Source organism: Callospermophilus lateralis, chromosome 1, assembly GCF_048772815.1.
Source record: "Callospermophilus lateralis isolate mCalLat2 chromosome 1, mCalLat2.hap1, whole genome shotgun sequence".
In the NCBI taxonomy this organism is placed as follows: Eukaryota; Metazoa; Chordata; class Mammalia; order Rodentia; family Sciuridae; genus Callospermophilus; species Callospermophilus lateralis.
Window position 1 is genome coordinate 212651191 of NC_135305.1, and position 14008 is coordinate 212665198.

The window sequence follows — 14008 nt, forward strand, 5'->3', positions numbered from 1 at the left end:
TATCTAAATGCAGCTTTCAATACCCAAAGTGCAGGTGATACCAACCCAGCTTTCTGAGTCAAGGGACCATTGACTTCCCAGGCCTCATTGCTGTGCTGTCCTCTGCCTGGTGGGATGTTAGCAGGTCACCCCTCCTGGTGTCTCTGTCAAGGCCATCTCCAGCCATTTCCCAGTGTCCCCCAGAGTACCAAAATAAACCAAGTCCAGAACCACAGTTTGAAATAACCAACCCCGAAATACCTTTGTAAAAATCATTGTAGATTGATTATATTATAGTGGTTTAATGAAGAATGATATCATAGACCGTCAGACGTGTAAATGTTAAGCCATAGCATAAAATATTTTTCAGTCAGTTAAATAATTAGACTTTGTACTTACGTGGACAGACTCTCTAGGGTGCTGTTGAATGTGAAGTAATGAGGGAAACAGGACAGAACCAGATGAGATGTTTGATAAAACTAAATTTTTTCATGTTCATACCTTCTCACATATCTTGCTTCAGTTCATGTTAATGTTCTGTCAAATTTTGTTTATTATCATTCTTTTAAATTTTTTATTGATTTTTAATTGAAACAATTATGTGTATTTGTGGGGCACAATGTGAAGTTCTGATGCATATACATGATATAAAATCTCAATCTAGTTAATTATCAATTTCATTTCTTCACCAATGCATTATTTTATGTGATGAGAACATGAAACATCTATTTTATTATTATCATACACACATACTAATTGTCTAAATTAATGGGATTCACTGTGATATTTCCACCCATGCAAATATTGCCCACTGATCAAGTCCATCCATTCCTCTACCTGCTCCCACCCTTCCCAGGTGCCTAGCAATCCCTCTTCTACTTGCCAGTCATCTTCGTTTTTCTTGTTTCTATCTATGAAAGGGCAGATGCATTACCTGTGAAAGACCGAACAAGGCTTGTAGTTGGAGAAAATGCCCGTTTATTGAGGAAGAGCTCTGCATATTTATAGAGCTGGGGATGGTTTGACAGTTATGACAGTTTAATGGTTAAAGGGTTTGACAGCATGGGGTGCTTTCTGATTGGTGGGTAAGGATCATGTGAGCCAGCAGGGCTAGTCTGATTGATGTGTAAGGATCATGTGAGCCAGCAGGGCTAGTCTGATTGGTGGGTAAGGATCATGTGAGCCAGCAGGGCTAGTCTGATTGGTGGGTAAGGATCATGTGAGCCAGCAGGGCTCACCATTGGATGGCTCTTCTCAGGGGATGGGAAAGTTAGTCTTTGGAGTTGGGGAGACTCCCAACAACCTGTCTTTCTGTTTCTGACTTTTCTCCAGTTCTATTCATTCTGCTGCAAATGGCAGGATTTCCTTCTTTATGTCTCAGAAACACTCCCTTGTGTGGATATGCCCTATTCTCTTTATGCATTCGTCTATTGATGGGCACAAAACTCACCCCACGTTACAAGCCTATTTCAGGAATTTTAACATATACAATATTTTTTTATAAACTGCAGTCACCCTGCAGAGCAGTAGGTCACTAAAACTTATTCCTCCAGTCTGACTGAAACTTTGTGTTTTTTTTCAACATCTGCTTCTCCCATCTTCTAATTTTAAAGAATTGCTCTACTGGGTGGCAATCGTAGGCAGGTGGGGTAGAGCTGGAATAAGTGGGTCTCTGGGGGTGTGTCCTTGGGGATTATGTATTGTGCCCTTGTCAACTATTATCCTCTCTCTCTACTTCCTGTCTACAGTGAGGAGAGAGGCTTCCTCTACCAATACCTCCTGCCATTCATCATTGAAGGGCACCTAGGTTGGTTCCAGAGCTTGGTTCCATAGCTTGCCTATTGTGAATTTAGCTGTAATATGCTGATTTTAAGTCATTTGGGTATATGCTGAGGAGTGGGATAACTGGGTCAAATGGTGGTTCCATTCCAAGTTCACTAAGGAATCTCCATATTGCTTTCCAGAGTGAGTGTACCCATTTGCAGTCCCACCAGCATTTATGAGTGAACCTTTTCCTCTACATCCTCACAAAACATTTATTGTTACTTGTGATAATTGCCATTCTAACTGGAGTGAGATGAAATCTAAGTGTAGTTTTAATTTGTATTCTCTAATTGCTAGAGATAGATCCACAACACTCTTAAGGCTCAGGATAATGAGGGCTTTTGTGGCTTCCTTCCAAAAAGTTCTTTCAGAGCATTCTTGATGTCCTTATTCTTCAGACTATAGATGAAGGGGTTCAGCATAGGGGTGACCACAGTGTACATCACTGAGACTGCTGCAATGGAGTGTGCATTTGGGGTCACATCAGTGCTGAGGTACACACCTAGGCTTGTGCCATAAAATAAGGAGACCACAGAGAGGTGAGACGCACAGGTGGAGAATGCTCTGTACTTGCCCTGAGCTGAAGAGATTTTACAGATGGAGGACACTGAAAGAACGAACAAGGCTTGTCATCAGAGCAAATGCCCATTTATTGAGGAATAGCTCTGCATATTTATAGAGCCAGGGGTAGTTTCACAGTTGGCATGGGGTGCTTTTTGATTGGAGGGTAAGGATCAGGTGAGCCAGCAGGGCTAGTCTGATTGGTGAGTAGGATCAGATGAGCCAGCAGGGCTCTGATTGGTGGGTAAGGATCATGTGAGCCAACAGGGCTCTAATTGGTGGGTAAGGAACATGTGAGCCAGCAGGGCTCACAATTGGTCAGCTCTTCTTGGGTGATGGGGAAGTTAGTCTTTGGAGCCCCAGCGACTCCCAACAGACATGATCTTGGAGTATGAGTAAAGCATGCCAATGAGGGGACCAAAAAGCAGAGCTGTGATGTAAACCACCAGGTCATTAAGAAAGGTGTCAGAGCAGGCAAGGTGGACCACCTGATTAAGCTCACAGAAAAAGTGGGGGATTTCCAAATCTGTGCAGAAGGACAGTCGCAACACCATTAAGCTTTGTAATAAGGAATTCATGTCACTCATGATCCAGGATGCCAGCACCATCAATCCACAGAGCCTGGGGTTCATGATGACCATGTAGTGCAGGGGGTGACAGATGGCCACATACCGGTCATCAGCTATCACAGTCAGAAGGAAGTTGTCCATCACTACAAATAATGTAAAAAAAATAAATCTGTGTGATGCAGCCTTCGTAGGTAATGTCCTTGTTCTGTGCCTGGATGTTCACCAACATATTTGGGATGGTGGTGGAGGTGAAGCAGATGTCCACAAAGGACAGGATGGAGAGGAAGAAGTACATGGGCGTGTGCAGGTGGGAGTCTGAGATGACAGCCAGGATGATGAGCAGGTTCCCCAGCACAGTGACCAGGTACATGGACAGGAAAAGGCCAAAGATGAGGGGCTGCAGTTCTGGGTCCTCTGAAAATCCCAGAAGAAGAAACTTTGTAATTTGTGTGTCATTTTCTGAAATTTGCCTGTCATAATTTGGTTACGTGGCTAATATGTGTATCAGCTCCCCTTTTAGATGTTCCTGGTGTCAACTGGTGATTAGGAATTGGGGTCCCTCTATATCTTTTCCTCAATATGTTATCTATGCCACAGTTTTAATGATTAATTTTTCATGCCCTTGAGGAGTGCAAATTGAGTTCCTAACATGTTCCTGGCACTGTCCACGCAATGAACACAGAGTCCTGAAAGAGCAAAATACCTAAAATCAGAACAGAATCACACAAGCCAATTTGAAAAATAGATCTAGACTAGGATTTTGAATGTATTCACCATAAATGAATTACACATGCTTGAGAAGATAGACTTGAACATTATAAATGTATTTACAAATTAAAACATCATGTGGCAATCCATAAATACATTTATGTGTGTGTGTGTGTGTGTGTGTGTGTGTGTGTGTAATTTCTATGTATCAGTTAAAAATTTAAAAAAATGACCCAGAATGTTCACATGGTACAATTTCTAAGAATAAAACATACAGGTAATAAGTGAGGGAGATGGAGGTGCTATTCCTATGGGGGTCCAGGTAAGAGAGGTAAAGGTGATGTTTAAGCAGAGACCTCCAGGAGAGGAGGGTGCCCCGAGGTGGTCTGTAGAGGCCTGGGCCTGGTAGGAGGAGCAAGATGGGCAGGGGTCCAGGGGAAGAGCTGGCTGCACACATCCACGTTTCAAGGGAAGCCATGGTGGCAGCCAGCATTAGCCAAGGGGTGGAGGAGAGACCTCATCTTGAATGCTGAGGAAGGAGCAGCTTCCTGGCTGCTATGGAGATGCTAAGCTTCTCAGGATGCAGAGGGTCCTTAGTTCCCATGTTGTCAAAAATATCAGCTTTAGGTAGGTGTATAGTTGATAGATGATGAACAGCACATATGCAATCAGTGCAATCAGATGAATTCAGATACTTTAAACCCTGGCAATCCTGTCACCACATTTAATGTGCTAGACATATTCATCAGCTCTCAGACTCTTCTTGCTCCTCTTATTTTTAATTTTATTTGTGTTTTTTTCTTCTTAACACAAGGTATATATTCTAATAGCTAAATTTCACATACACAATATCATAATGTTAGTGCTAGGTACTGAATTGTACAGCAGGTATCTAGAAGTTAGTCATCTTACATAACTGTGACTTTATAAACCTGAACACACAGCCCACATCTCCCCTTAACCATTCCTGACACTGCCATTCTACTCGAGGTATCTATGAGCTTGACGGCTTTAGATATTGCTCTCTGTGGAATCATGCAGTATTTTTATTTCAAAAGTATCCTGTGGATCAAAGTGGATCCCTCCTTATCTCTCTGTTTCTTATGTTTCAGGGGTGAATATCATAAAGGTCACAATTTGGCCAGACAAGCACACTACCAAAAAATTAAATTACAGGCCAGTGTACTTGATGAACAGTAGTGGGAAACATCCCCCAATAAAATACTAGCAAAACGATAGCACCTGCACGTTAAAGGGTCATTCCCATTGTGGAATGTAGGAGCTCAGAAACTGGTTCCAGGGCTGCTCACTCTCTATCAATTTCCGTGCATAGCGCACCTCTCCTGAAGACCTGCCCTCTGCTCCTGGGGTTCACCCCAGAGAACGTGATCACATGGATGGGTGATGTCATCATTGTCTACCTTTGCCATTGTAACATAAGAACCAGTGAAGCAGAGATCTTACCTGCTTTGTTATCTTCATGTTTTCACAAAGGCAGGCATATGTTGGACTCAGATGTGCTTCTGACACTGGACCCAATGGACAGGATAATGAAACTGAGTAGTGATCATGATTCAAGTATTCCGGTAGATGCTTTTAGGAGTCTCACCATGCAGGTGAGCTAGACACATGTTACATGCATTATCTCATTCATTCTCCAAGGGAAACCTAGGATGCTGATTATTGATACCAATTGTACAGCTAGGCAGTCTCCATAAACATAGTGAAATTCCTGTGTATAAACACATCTACTTGTTAGAAAGATGTGGGTCACCTGTAGTTGAATACAAAAGAATCAGCCCCATAAGGAGGTGGAAAAGGAAAGACAGTTGTAAAACTGAAATCAATACCAAAAGGCAAAAAAGGTACTGGTGAGGAAAAAACCTATGTGAAATAGATTGGCAAAAGGAATTTTAAAAAATACCTTACAATAGACCATGCAGAATAACTTTCTAATTTAAAAAGTGACTGAGGTGATTGGCCTGAAGTATGACTGATGGGCTTCCCGACATGAAATCTAGGAACTTCCACTTACCCTCTCACCACGTGGAAGACCCATGTAAAATATCTCCATGGCAAACAGCAAAATTAGTGAAAAGTCTCCATTTTTCCACTTTGAAAGAAGGAAACTATAAGATAAAAGTACTCAGTCCCCACAAAATACGTTCACAAGGATTTTGGAATTGTAAAGGGAAAGGAAAAGGCTAACAGAATATGTTCTACCTCCGCAGTGACAAAGGCATTGCCATATAAGGCCACTTGGTTTTCCTCCTTCTTATCAAATAAAACTGTGTCTTCCCCATGCAAACACCAAGCACGGAAGAAGGCCTTGTAAAACGACTTCTCAGGACCTGTTTCATGGTAGATTTAGTAAGTAATCCGTTATCAGGTCCTGTGACGAGTACAGGGCCAGGCTCAGATATAGTTCATGTTAAAAATTTAAGAAAAATTATTCTCACTTCACGGCACAGATGTCGACACCTTATAATCAATTTTCCCATTCCCAAACTGCAAAACTCTTTAGATAGACTATACTTTATGAGAAATGCATTACACCATTTCTTTAGTCTCATCCAGATAGAATTCTATTCCCATCTCATAATTGTCAATGAGGATTTATGCATTCAAAACTCTAAAAGACACCTCTTTATAAAATGCTGATGAGGTTGAAATGAGTCAGTTAGGATAACAAACCAAGACATGGGTCTCAGCTCGAGGCTGGGATGGCTTGGTTCTCAGGTACCTCAGGTCAATTTTATCACCTTCTCTTCTTGCGGAACCTTTCCTGTATACCTGCTGGGATCTCAGACTCACCTGGACGGGGTGTCTGAGAAGAAGGTCTCAGTATGGCCTTCTGGATTAACCCTGGTTGGTTGATGATGAAGGCCACAGCTCTATCCCAGTCAAGAAAACAGGAAGGAGTGAAGTACTGGTCCCCTAACCACCCCTAGGTCTCCACAAGAAACCATCATGTCCTGTCCAGACTATAATTGTGCAGAGGGAGAGCATCAGAGGATCTATTTATAGCTCCCTTTCTCTGCTCATTAGGTACATCTCCTCTGGTTCCTGCAATCCCTGTGCACCCGATGTCCCTCTGGGACACTGGTCAGAGCAGAAAAGATAATTGTCCTGCTTGTTCTCTGTTCCCAAGAGAGAAGGTTAGAAATCAGGGGGATCCAGTCATTATGCTCCTTCTTCATGAAGCCTCCTGCCTCCCAGAAGTCTAACCTCCACAGCACTTTTGCCCAATCCTTAGTTAACAATTTACCCCAAAGTCCAAGATGCCTGACTTTGCTACATTTCTTGGAACTCCAAAGTCCTGGCTTATGAGGGAAAACAATTCCTGATGTCTTCAGATTTTTTTTTCCCTTTCATCAAACAAGAAAATTGTGTTTACTTATTATAAAACCATGAGAAGTTTCTACAACTCTTAGCTTCATTTCTATGAAGCACGTTGGAGGTTCTTGCTGAGATCACAAATCAAGAATTGTCATTTCCTCTTTCCTTTATGAAACACTTGGTAGGTCTAATAGGTACATTTAGATGTTTTATGGCACCATGGACTGAATCTATTATAGTTTCATTTACATTTTACAGGTGTCCATCGTAACTCATTTCTATTAGGGATTCATTTTACCTTTGTAAATGTGGCTCAAAAGGCTAATCCATCTGCCCTGAGTGGAGCTTTGGTGGGACCTCCATCAAGACGTTCTCAGTTCTGCTCCAGGTCAGTGAGCTCCACCAGGAGTGATGATGCCTTCAGGAGACTCTTGCCAATGTCTGGAGAGACTTTGGATTGTAACAGCTTGGGAGTTGGTACTGAACCTAGCAGGCTGAAGCCTGGAATGTTGTTTGACATCCTATAAGAGACAGGACACCACACCACAAGGTATAGCACAAATGTCCACAGGGGAGGGTTCGAGGACAGCACACCCAAACTTCTCCAGCTTCAATGTGAATGTGAATTGCTCCAGAGTCTTGTTCAAAGTCAGACTGTGGTTTGTGATTTGGCAGGTCTAGGGTCACCCAGAGACTCTGCATTTGTTAATAGCCCTCGATGTTGATGCTGCCTGTACCAGACTGTACATCATGCTTGGAGCATGGAGGGTATGATGCGGAATAAGAGTCAGGTTTAGGCATTTTGAGGACTTCTCCACTGAGGATTACCTCCACAATCTTAGTTCTGATTTTAGGTGGTCCAATGTGGACTTAGCAGCTCAGCTTCTGCCTAAAAACGTTGACACTGTTTTCCTCAATATTCCCTTCACAACAGGAAATCGAATTTACTGACTTTGTCTCCTTATATATAAACTTGGTAGATTCTCCTTTTTTCATATAGTTTTGGTGTGAACTGGTTCATAAGTTGAAGCTCACAGGAAATTACCTGCCCAGGGCAGGTGCCCCACAGATAGCAGCTATTGTGACCATCACCTTGCTCCTCATTGGCTCAGGTCACTGTGATGTCACAAGAGTTTCCTGGTACAGGACGTGAGTCCAGCATTGAGATGCTCCTGGGAGACAGGGAGGGGTGGTGCAAGGGAAAGCACCCTAGGACCCAGGCAGGCAGCTCAAGCGAGGTCTGAGTCCACCACCTTATTCTGTGTTAGATTCACAGGCACCATCTCTGAATCACTCACGGTGGCTCCAAGTAGGCCCAGGAAGGATTGTTAGATTCTTTTCTACTATTTTACACTCTTAGCAAAGCAATGCAGCTGATGGTTCTTGATGCATTAAGTAATTTCTCCCTCTTTTCTCATCCTCCTTGTTGCAAATCCAAAACACACAATTAGTAAACATTTGATGCTTGAAGGAGTGTGAAATGCCTCACCTGTTTTCCATTTCGCAGTTGGTTGTCACTTTTGGGTTGTCTACAGGAAGACTGCACCACCCCACCCACTACCTGGCTCTAGACAGTGCCTCACATGGTAGGACCCGCGTCCCTTCTTTGTGCCTTTTGAGTTGGACAACATGATGATCTACTTGGGATATGAAATTTATTGCCTGGAGGGATTCCTGAAAAACTGGTAGACCATTACTTCTGAGTGTGTCTGGGAGGGTGTTTCCAGAGAAGAACTGTGTGGGGGTCAGTGGGTGGGTGAGGACCACCCACCCTGAATGTGTGTAGTGAGGGAAACCTCCATTGTCAAGGGGATGGATGTGACAGGAACAAGGGGAAACTCTCGCTGGGTTTTCCTTCTTGAGCAGGGCACAGTCTCTCCTGCTGCTATCCTTGGATGTCAGACTCTAATTTTCAGTCTTTGGACTATGGGACCAGCACCATCAGCCCTCGGGGGTCTCGTAGCCTTTATTTGGACCAGGGGCTGCACCCTTGACCTCCATGGCTCTGCAGCTTTCACCTTCTAGATAGAATCACAAGATTGGCTTTTCTGGCCCCCGATTATAGAGAGTTTTCATTATGAAAATACTCAGCCTTTGTGATTGTGTGAGTCGATATTCTATTTCTATCTATCTCTGTTATCCTATGAGTCTCTTTATTTACCTTCTGTTTGTTCTTTTTCTTTGGACAACGCTGACTAATAAAGAAAATGACCTGCTTTATTTGATAGGACATGTGCCAATATGATGTGCTTCTGATTCAGAAGAAGTTGCAAGAGGCTTGTGATATTCTACTGCTTCTCCTTTCTTCCCTTGTTAGGAGAATGGGCACCTCTCACATAAGGGCTGTTCCTGTGGCCACATTCTCAATTTGATGCCACCTGTGGAGCACAAGGTACAGGACAGAGCAATGTTCCTTAAAGCCTGCATGCAACATCACTGGGACTCATTTTTCTTCATATGAAAACATGGGAATTTGAGGCACTGTTTGTTATGAAAGCAAACATGAACAAAACCACCCTTTTATTGTGTTGAAAAATATTGAATTGTTAACTACTAGCCAGATGGACACTGCAATTACAAGCTTGTTCAAGTCTGCATCTCTGGGAGGCATGCAAATAGGAATTAAACACTGACTGGCAGATGGGTAGAGGAGGTGCCAAAATAGAAATAAGTTCAAGTTTCCTCCAGCACAGTCTGGTGTCTATGGTCCTAGATAACCTATCATATATTTTATGAACAACTAGAATAGATCAGCTTGGAGGCCCAATTGAATATTAACTACCTTGATTTGATCAGTACATAATAAATTCATGTATTGAAATATCATTATACCTAATAAATATGCTCAACTTTAATATTTTAATAAAAAATTAAAAATGTTGAAGGAGATTAAAATGTTAAATGCTTTGAATCGATGGGTATGTATTACATATATGTACTAAATTGCACACTATCACATAAATTTGTACAATTAAAAATCATAATTTATAAAAAAATTTAAAGCTTGTGTCTTATATTTTTAAAGCTATTCATGGTCAGTGTCTTCTGTTCCCCAATGATTGATATAAAACCCCATAAAATCATAATCATACTAATTATTTGTGTTACCAATCAGTTGAGAGTTCTTTTGCTCAATTTGCATAGAAATCACAGACATGCAAAGTAGAGCTCCCTTGGTGTTAGCAGCTCTGAGACTTGACTACCCGCAGCTCTCAGGTACTAGTATTAGCAGCTCCCCTCACTGCTCCCTAGTGGACAAAGGTAGCAGCTCCTGGCAGTTCTGTGAAGCTCTACATCACTCACTGGCTACTACTCACTGCTCTCAGTGTTACTAGCTCCAGCTGCTGACTACCTGGAGTGCCAGCAAGCTGTAGTGTTACTTGATCTTAGAGAAATCTGTTTTTCTTACTCTACTTCAGACAGATATAATTATTAGGAAAAGCAAAACCATCTGAAAGAAGCTCTATTAGAACCCATGCTGCAGCATAAGGGGAAGGAACACATGGACTGACCCCAAAATGCTAGAGGAAGGTCAGTTTTATGGATAAAATGGTCAGGTTCATGCATATGCACAGTGTCCAGCTGGCTCAACCCAGATTTTCTGCTCATGGGTGGGGAAGGCAGTTCTCATGGATTGGAGTGAGGAGATGTGAAGCAGCTGCAGAGGGGAGGAGTCGTCCAGAGAGGCTGTAGACAGAGACATCTGAGAGGGTCAGGTGTGGGACATCCCAAGCTGCCCTAGTCTGTTGGGGTGTTGTGGGATGTCAGATGTAGCCACAGGGTATCACAAAGACAGTCTGAATAGAAGTGGCAGCTCGGCTGGGTTCCAGGGTCAGTTGCACCAGAGCAGCCAGACGTGTGTGTGTGTGTGTGTGTGTGTGTGTGTGTGTGTGTGTGTGTGTAGGGTCTGGCATATTATCAGCAAAGCAATAATGTATATGTAAAATGCAGGATCACAGAAAGAGCAGAAATACACCTTCTCAGGGAAGGTTGGTAATTTTTCTTCTGGCTCATATATACAGCTGCTCCTCCCATTAACCATCATAAATTGCAAATATCATAGGTGTTATGGTTTGGATGTGAGGTGTCCCCCAAAAGCTCACCTGTGAGACAGTGCAAGAAGGGTCAGAGGAGAAATGATTGGGTTGTAAGAGAAGAAATGATTGGGTTACTAACCCAATCAGTGATTTAATCCCCTGATGGGGATTAACTGAGTGGTAACTGAAGTGATGGGGTGTAGATGGAGGAGGTGGGATTTGGGGGCATAGCTTTGGGTCTTATATATTTGTATTGGAGGAGTGGAGCTCTGCCTCCTGATCACCATGTGAGCTCCTTCCCTCTGCCATACACTCCATGATGATGTTCAGTCTCACCTCCAGGGACAAGGAATGGAGCTGGACTTCTATCAACCAAGACCTTTGAAATCATGATCCCTCAAGTAAACTTTTCCTCCTCTACAGTTGTCCTGGTCAGGTCCTTTATACAGAGCAGTAAAATAGCTGAGTAAAACAATGAGTCACACATGGATTTACATGCCCAATCCACCAGACATCATGGCTGAGTATGCTGTAGGGGATCTGTGTTGGTCATGATGACCGTGTGTCTGACCGGGCGCTACTTGGCCCTGGGCCACATAGTGCTGGCCTGGGAAAAGGTAAAAATTCAAAATTCAGTGAAACATTTCTACTCAATGCCATCACATTCCATCATCCTTCAGTGAAAAGAAAGTAAAGGAACCATCTCTATTACTTTCTGAGCTCAAATGGTTCTTGTGATCCAAAGTATTGATCCATAGAAAGAAAGATAATTTTACAAAGGGAAAAATTGGACTTCATCAAAATTGTATAAATTTTCTCATCAAAAGGTCCTGCAAATAAAATGGAAAGGGGGCCCTCTTATAAAAAGATAGATAAATAGATAAACAAATCTGATAAAGAAATTACATCCTTTTACAAATTAAAAAGAAGATAGAAAAAGTCAAAAGACTTAAAGACCACCTTCAAAAATATTTTCAGATGTCCACAGCAAAGCAAAGGATCTGCAAGGAAGACCAGCCAGGAAAGCTGCAAAATCCAAGGCATGAAGTGCTCTGTTTCATCGACCTTGGTCACACTTGCCCAGGCACAGGGTCAGTATTGCCATCTGCAGGTCAACAAGTTGTACAGAAGTGCTCTCAGGACCCTCTTCATGTCCCTGTCCCTCAGGCTGTAGGTGAAGGGATTCACCCTGGGTGATCACCATGTTGTCCTGTACACCATGACCAGGGTGTACAGGGAGGAGGCAGGCACCCCTGTCCAGGAGGTATGTGTCCATGTGGAGCTGAGGTAGACCCCCAGACAAGGTCTTAGAATAGGGGGACAAGAGATGAGAATCACAGGGGCCGTAGATGCTTTATACTTCCTTCCTGCTTTTGAGATCTACAGCACAGAAGCCATAATTTGAAAGTAAGTGAAAATGATTCAGAAATTGGGGGGAAGCCCCCACATGCATTACACTATATGACAGGAAGTTATTGATGAAGGTGTCAGAGCAGGTGAGCATGAGGATTTCAGAGAGTTGACAGAAATAGTGCAGGATTTCCATGACTGAGAAGAAAGAGAGCCACAGTAAACTTCAGCTCCCAGGAAGAGTTGTTGTCTAGTGGAGGTTGTGAATCTATTTTAAACCAGCACACTGACAACCAGCTAGGAGAAGTAGCTGGGCACAGAGCCTGGGGCTTATGAGGGTGCTGTGTTGCAGGGGGTGCCAGATACCCTGGAAGTGACCACAGGCCACCAGAATAAGAAGAAAATTGTTCAGCAGTCCAAACACTGTGAAACAGCACATCTGGGTGATGCAGCCTAAGTAGGTAATGGCCTTGCTCCATGTCTGGATGTTCACCAGCATCTTTGAGATAGTGGTGGAGGTGAAGCAGATGTCCACAAAGGACAGGTTGGAGAGGAAGAAGTACACGGGCATGTGCAGGTGGGAGTCTGAGATGGTGGCCAGGATGATGAGCAGGTTCCTAAAGACAATCACCAGGTACAAGGACAGGAACAGTCTAGAAAGAATGGCTTCTCAGAAAGTCCCTGGAGGAGAAATACTGAAATCCCTGTGTGGTTTTCTGGTTCCATATAAAGTAAACGTCTCCAGGAGAGAGGTATCAGCTGGGGAAATGAGAAGTTCACAGCCATCTCCAGAACCTGGCTGCCTGGGGCTAGGGCCCAGTGCTCTAGGAAGCATTGGCTTGGTTCCTCCTCTACTGTTGCTCAAATTGGGGCTTCTTAATGCCACCAAATCCCCATGTTACAACCACTATCTGGAAACACCCAGACACAAATCTAAATTTGTATCCACAGCTGACTTCCATCTATTCAACGGCCCTGACACCTACTCAGCCATCCTTGGTCATCTCAGATGAGCTTGAATTGATACCCTAATAGTACTAAGAATTTTAATAAAAAATGTTTAAAGTCATGAATCTATAATTTCCATAATGGTTGATACTATCAGATTTTAAATAATGGTTAGTTTTTAGTTAAAAGTATAATGCAAGGAGTAATCAAGGAAGAAAACACATACCAACAAAATATATCTTTCATGAAAGAAAAGACACCACATTAGTAATTTTTAAATCTCACCTATTTGCAGTTTGTAAAAAATATCTGAGAATATATGAAAACAGTTGTCCAATGGAGTTTGTGAATCTATTTTAACATTGAGGCCAAAAATATAGCAGCATAAGAATAATCACCCATTGATTTAATTAATTAGTGCAAATGAGAAAAACATGAACCAATCAGCTCTAAAATATAGTCATGAATTTGTCAAGCAGACTATATATGATGACCAGATAGCTTGCAACCCAAGAAGGCAATGCTCATTTGTCATGAGCCGATGAAGGGTTGTGTGTGGGTCACCACACATAGAAGCCTAGTGGATAGAAATACCTGGGGTCTGGGAATGACCAGTGGACATTTTCTCTGGTCAGTTGCCCAGGGACAGTGTGAATTTCTATCCTCCTCTGCCGTGTCCCACATAGCACCTGA

General features: G+C 42.8%; 1 pseudogene; it reads right to left on the reverse strand.

The window, feature by feature from the left end:
- Positions 1-2126: 2126 nt before the first annotated feature.
- LOC143400060 (olfactory receptor 7A10-like) lies at positions 2127-13361 on the reverse strand (annotated as a pseudogene).
- Between the last annotated feature and the right edge of the window lie 647 nt (positions 13362-14008).